Source organism: Triturus cristatus, chromosome 12 (assembly GCF_964204655.1).
Source record: "Triturus cristatus chromosome 12, aTriCri1.1, whole genome shotgun sequence".
Classification (NCBI taxonomy): Eukaryota; Metazoa; Chordata; class Amphibia; order Caudata; family Salamandridae; genus Triturus; species Triturus cristatus.
Window position 1 is genome coordinate 839,893,029 of NC_140595.1, and position 6,000 is coordinate 839,899,028.

Sequence of the window (6,000 nt, forward strand, 5' to 3'; positions counted from 1 at the left end):
GTGTTTGCTGGGCAGCAAATGTGTCAAGATGAATACAGAATTAAAAAGAATATTTATTTATTGTGATTAGTGACTCATCAGAGTCCAGTCAGAGTCCCCGCAGAGACCCATCAGTGATCAACCAGAGTCCCACCAGAGTCCCATTAGAGAGCCGCCAGTGACCAACCAGAGTCCCACTACAGTCCCATCAGTGGCACATCACTGACCCATCAGGGTCCCCCCAGAGACCCATCAGTGATCAACCAGACTCCCACCAGAGTCCCATTAGAGAGCCGCCAGTGACCAACCAGAGTCCCACTACAGTCCCATCAGTAAAACATCAGTGACCCATCAGTCCCAACAGTGACCCATCAGAGCCCCATCATTGACCCATCAGAGTCCCATCAGTGACCCATCAAAGAACCCCCACAGTCCCATCAGTGACTCATTAGAGTCCTATCAGTAACTCGTCAGAGTCCCATCAGAGCCCCATCAGAGCCTCATCAGTGACCCATCAGAGCCTTCATCAGTGATCCATCAGAGTTCCATCAGAGTTCCATCAGAGAACCCTCACAGTCCCATCAATAACTCGTCAAGAGTCCCATCAGTGACCCATCAATGACTCATCAGAGTCCCACAGTGTCCCATCAGAGAACCCCCCCAGGCCCATCAGATACCCCCCCCCCCACCCAGTGACCCATTAGAGAGCCACCAGTGACCAACCAGTGCCCCATCAAATTCCCATCAGAGTCCTATCAGAGTCCCATCAGTGACCCATCAGAGCCTCATCAGTGATCCATCAGAGTTCCATCAGAGTTCCATCAGAGAACCCTCACAGACCCATCAATGACTTGTCAAGAGTCCCATCAGTGACCCATCAATGACTCATCAGAGTCCCACAGTGTCCCATCAGAGAAACCCCCCAGGCCCATCAGATACCCCCCCCCACCCAGTGGCCCATTAGAGAGCCACCAGTGACCAACCAGTGCCCCATCAAATTCCCATCAGAGTCCTATCAGAGTCCCATCAGTGACCCATCAGAGTCCCATCAGTGACCCATCAGTGACCCATCAGAGTCCCATCAGTGACCCATCAGAGCCCCATCGGTGACCCATTAGAGTCCCATCAGAGTCCCATCAGTGACCCATCAGTGACCCATCAGAGTCCCATCAGTGACCCATCAGAGTCCCATCAGTGACCCGCCAGTGACCCACCAGAGTCCTATCAGTGACCCAGTAACTAAGAAAATGTAGCTCTACCTTTTCATATATAGGCGGATCAAATAGATCTCACTGGTGTATCACCCATGTTTGGTTGTCAGCAGCCACATCATTAGGAAAAAAAGCATAAACAAATAAGAATTTGAGGTTGAAGATAATATTTTTTATCTTTATTATTTTGATATAATAGTTCAATTAATGAATCTACAAATAACTCATAAATTAGTAATGGACAACACAGCAAAAAAATTGTTTTTTCGGGGTGATATATACAAAAAATCAAAGTGGGCCCCCATAGGGGAATAGAAAGAGTATATATACAATTAAATAGCAATCATATTGTCAGACACACCATACATTCATACACAGTCAGTCAGAAACATAAAGCATACATAAACTCTGCATTAAAATATTAGTAGATATGTGGAGGGGCAACCTCCTCACGATGTAAGGGTGTCTAAAGTGTTAGACACCACTAGATCAATTAGGGGGATACGCCAGATCAAACAACGGGACACGCCGACGCGCGTTTCGGTGCAATCACCCACTATAACAGAGTGCCACCTTCTTCAGGGCGTTTTCTCTAATTACAGGGGGCCTGCAAATAAGTGAGAATAGAGACAAATGAAAGATAGCAAAGGAAAAGAAAATACATAACAATGACAGATCATGTTGAGAACTAACACAATTAATAATCAAAAAAATATACATTACATATAGAAATGCTAAGGTGAATCACATCACATAATGATAAAGATTAGTTCACAGGTCATCAATAAACCGCAGTGGTGTGGCATGCAGACGCTCAAATTGGGTTTAAAACAGAATAATCGAATGCTGAACAACTAAATCAAAAATTGGTAAACATCTTGATGTGTGAACCCAAAAATACAACTGCACAAAGTGGGTTATCTCTCATGGGATGGGTAGCCCATGAAGGAACCAAAGACAAAAATCTAAGAAACTGAACGCAAGTCGTGCGAAAATGCATAAAGAAAGAAACAGTCCGTATAAGAAGAAGACATAATGTTATAATTAAAGAGAATGTGAGTTTAAAGTCTCACCCAGCTTGGAATTCAGCAGAACCTCGTAAAGAGTGGAGCATCTATAGCGGGGAAAGTGGTGGGTAAATCCACTTGGAATAAGTGTCCTGAATAATAAAAAACAATTTGACATGAAAACGAATTAGTAGTTGTTAAACCTGCGTGGTGCTGAATCAAAGAACAGAATGGCCGGATCAATAGGAGTCCCGCTTGCCTTTCACATAGTGCGGCGGAGTCTCTAGTTAGTGAGTCTTCAGGACTGATGCGAATGCCCCAATGTCTGTGGGTGGAGACGGTTAACTCCGTTGATAGCTTGAAGCTGGGAACAAAGACAGGATGATATAGATGAAAATGAGGGCTAGGGATGAGTAACTGAAAAACTACCAATAAAAGCCTATCGAAAACGCCATCCTATAACCCCATCTTTCTTTTCTTTTGACGACGTCTCATTTTGCTGACCTGGTATTTCCCACCTCGATCGACAATTACCATGATGATTCGTCTGGGAACTTTGATTTGGGACTCATTCCCTTCACAACCCCAATCAAAGGACTTTTGATTGGATGTATTTCAATTATGTCTTTCACTCCATTGAGTGTTAACTTCTGTGACCGATTATCTCCCCCTGGCCAGTTTTTACCAGCTCTCTTTTTGATCCATGATTCTGAATTACGTTTTTATATTTGTACACACAGAGCCAGATTCTCTGTTTAAGCTATTTTGCACGCTATTCTAGTCCGTATTCAATTTCATTTTCTAAACTTTACCTTATGTCTGCATAGAAACAGATCTATCGGCGAGTTTTCCCGGGACCTCACTTCTCTCTTTCTCCCCCCGTGACTGATAGTGACACCTAGTTTTTTTAGATATCGCTCAAGTCCCTTTCTTTCATCCACTTGGCCCAGTTTAAGTTCCTATCTACATCGTTATCTTTTTTTCCCTCTTCATTACACGCCCATTCACGTCACAGCCCTGTTGCCGTTTCATTGGTCTACGGGCGTATTTAAAGATTTGGCGCTTGACCCGCTGTTGACGCGGCTACCTTTCACGGTAACCTCTTATCCGGAACCTCGTTTCTTTTTGCCCCACGTCGGCTTTAGACATCAGGAATCCAACCTTCAGGTAAATTAACAGACGTGTATACTTGTTCCTTGTCCCCCTTTGTCCCTCACAATGCGTACTCTAGTTTAGTCTATCTCCTGACTTTCTCGTAAATTACTCAGTACGCCCCCGCAGCTGATCTGTTCATTTATAAGATCTTTTGATTATGTTCCTTTTCTCCCTCTTTTTAGTTTCTACCTCACCGCTCCGACAATTATCCTTCATCGTGAGCTGAGCGGCTGCTCCCGGGCTTTATTGTCCACTCAACCCGTAGCGATACGATCATGTATTCAGTTGCTTTTTGAATACCGTACCCCAAATTACAAGGTACGACTGAATTGTTTCACTATTCATCCCAAATCATTGGCAACAAGCCAGTATCTTTAGTACCGTGATCGGCTATGATATGGATGTTCGTAGTTACTTATTTTCAACTCGTAATTTCATTTTCATCACTTCATTATTTTTGCACACAGCTTTTCAAGTGATTACCGGAGTTAACTGTGCCCACTCACAGTCATTGGGGCACTTTCATCAGCCTTGAAGATTCTTTACACCGAGCATTCAGTTGCCTCTCAAACACCGTAGCACTCACCTCTAGGTAAGACTGAATCGTCCGACATTTCATTTTAAATTATCAGTATCTAGCGAGCCCTCCCAGTTTCTAACACCAACATTCTACTCCACCTACATCACGATAGGCTTTTATTGGTAGTTTTTCAGTTACTCATCCCTAGCCCTCATTTTCATCTATATCATCCTGTCTTTGTTCCCAGCTTCAAGCTATCAACGGAGTTAACCGTCCCCACCCACAGACATTGGGGCATTCGCATCAGTCCTGAAGACTCACTAACTAGAGACTCCGCCGCACTATGTGAAAGGCAAGCGGGACTCCTATTGATCCGGCCATTCTGTTCTTTGATTCAGCACCACGCAGGTTTAACAACTACTAATTCGTTTTCATGTCAAATTGTTTTTTATTATTCAGGACACTTATTCCAAGTGGATTTACCCACCACTTTCCCCGCTATAGATGCTCCACTCTTTACGAGGTTCTGCTGAATTCCAAGCTGGGTGAGACTTTAAACTCACATTCTCTTTAATTATAACATTATGTCTTCTTCTTATACGGACTGTTTCTTTCTTTATGCATTTTCGCACGACTTGCGTTCAGTTTCTTAGATTTTTGTCTTTGGTTCCTTCATGGGCTACCCATCCCATGAGAGATAACCCACTTTGTGCAGTTGTATTTTTGGGTTCACACATCAAGATGTTTACCAATTTTTGATTTAGTTGTTCAGCATTCGATTATTCTGTTTTAAACCCAATTTGAGCGTCTGCATGCCACACCACTGCGGTTTATTGATGACCTGTGAACTAATCTTTATCATTATGAGATGTGATTCACCTTAGCATTTCTATATGTAATGTATATTTTTTTGATTATTAATTGTGTTAGTTCTCAACATGATCTGTCATTGTTATGTATTTTCTTTTCCTTTGCTATCTTTCATTTGTCTCTATTCTCACTTATTTGCAGGCCCCCTGTAATTAGAGAAAACGCCCTGAAGAAGGTGGCACTCTGTTATAGTGGGTGATTGCACCGAAACGCGCGTCGGCGTGTCCCGTTGTTTGATCTGGCGTATCCCCCTAATTGATCTAGTGGTGTCTAACACTTTAGACACCCTTACATCGTGAGGAGGTTGCCCCTCCACATATCTACTAATATTTTAATGCAGAGTTTATGTATGCTTTATGTTTCTGACTGACTGTGTATGAATGTATGGTGTGTCTGACAATATGATTGCTATTTAATTGTATATATACTCTTTCTATTCCCCTATGGGGGCCCACTTTGATTTTTTGTATATATCACCCCGAAAAAACAATTTTTTTGCTGTGTTGTCCATTACTAATTTATGAGTTATTTGTAGATTCATTAATTGAACTATTATATCAAAATAATAAAGATAAAAAATATTATCTTCAACCTCAAATTCTTATTTGTTTATGCTTTTTTTCCTAATGATGTGGCTGCTGACAACCAAACATGGGTGATACACCAGTGAGATCTATTTGATCCGCCTATATATGAAAAGGTAGAGCTACATTTTCTTAGTTACTGACTTTCTTTTCCCCTACTGCTCTCCCTATTATCCAGATTGGGGTACCCCTGTTTTGAGTGGATATCCCATCAGTGACCCATCAGAGCCCCATAAGTTACCCATCGTAGTCCCATCAGAGTCCCATCAGTGACCCATCAGTGACCGATCAGAGTCCCATCAGTGACCGATCAGAGTCCCATCAGTAACTCATCAGAGAACCCCCCCAGTCCCATCAGAGACCCCCCCAGTGACCCATTAGAAAGCCACCAGTGACCAACCAGCGCCCCATAAAAGCCCCATCAGAGTCCCAATTGAGTCCCACCAGAGACCCGCCAATGACCCACCAGAGTCCCATCAGAGACCCACTAGAGTCCCATCAGAGACCCGCCAGTGACCCACCAGAGTCCCATCAGAGTCCCATCACAGTCTCATCACTGACCCATCAGTGACCCATCAGAGTCCCATCAGTGACCCATCAGAGTCCCATCAGTGACCCGCCAGTGACCCACCAGAGTCCCATCAGTGACCCACCAGAGTCCCATCAGTGACTCA

At 43.5% G+C, this 6,000-nt stretch overlaps 2 long non-coding RNA genes across 2 annotated transcripts; one reads left to right on the forward strand and one right to left on the reverse strand.

The window, feature by feature from the left end:
• Positions 1-1,346: 1,346 nt before the first annotated feature.
• On the reverse strand, positions 1,347-2,561 carry LOC146783030 (uncharacterized). Its single transcript, XR_014972292.1, has 3 exons — positions 2,457-2,561; positions 2,264-2,349; positions 1,347-1,797 (listed from the first exon to the last, which is right to left on the reverse strand). It is a non-coding gene; the product is annotated as an uncharacterized LOC146783030 (long non-coding RNA).
• A 712-nt stretch (positions 2,562-3,273) lies between these two features.
• Positions 3,274-5,337, forward strand: LOC146783031 (uncharacterized). Its single transcript, XR_014972149.1, has 6 exons — positions 3,274-3,364; positions 3,535-3,670; positions 3,820-3,944; positions 4,120-4,224; positions 4,332-4,417; positions 4,884-5,337. It is a non-coding gene; the product is annotated as an uncharacterized LOC146783031 (long non-coding RNA).
• The last annotated feature ends 663 nt before the right edge of the window (positions 5,338-6,000 follow it).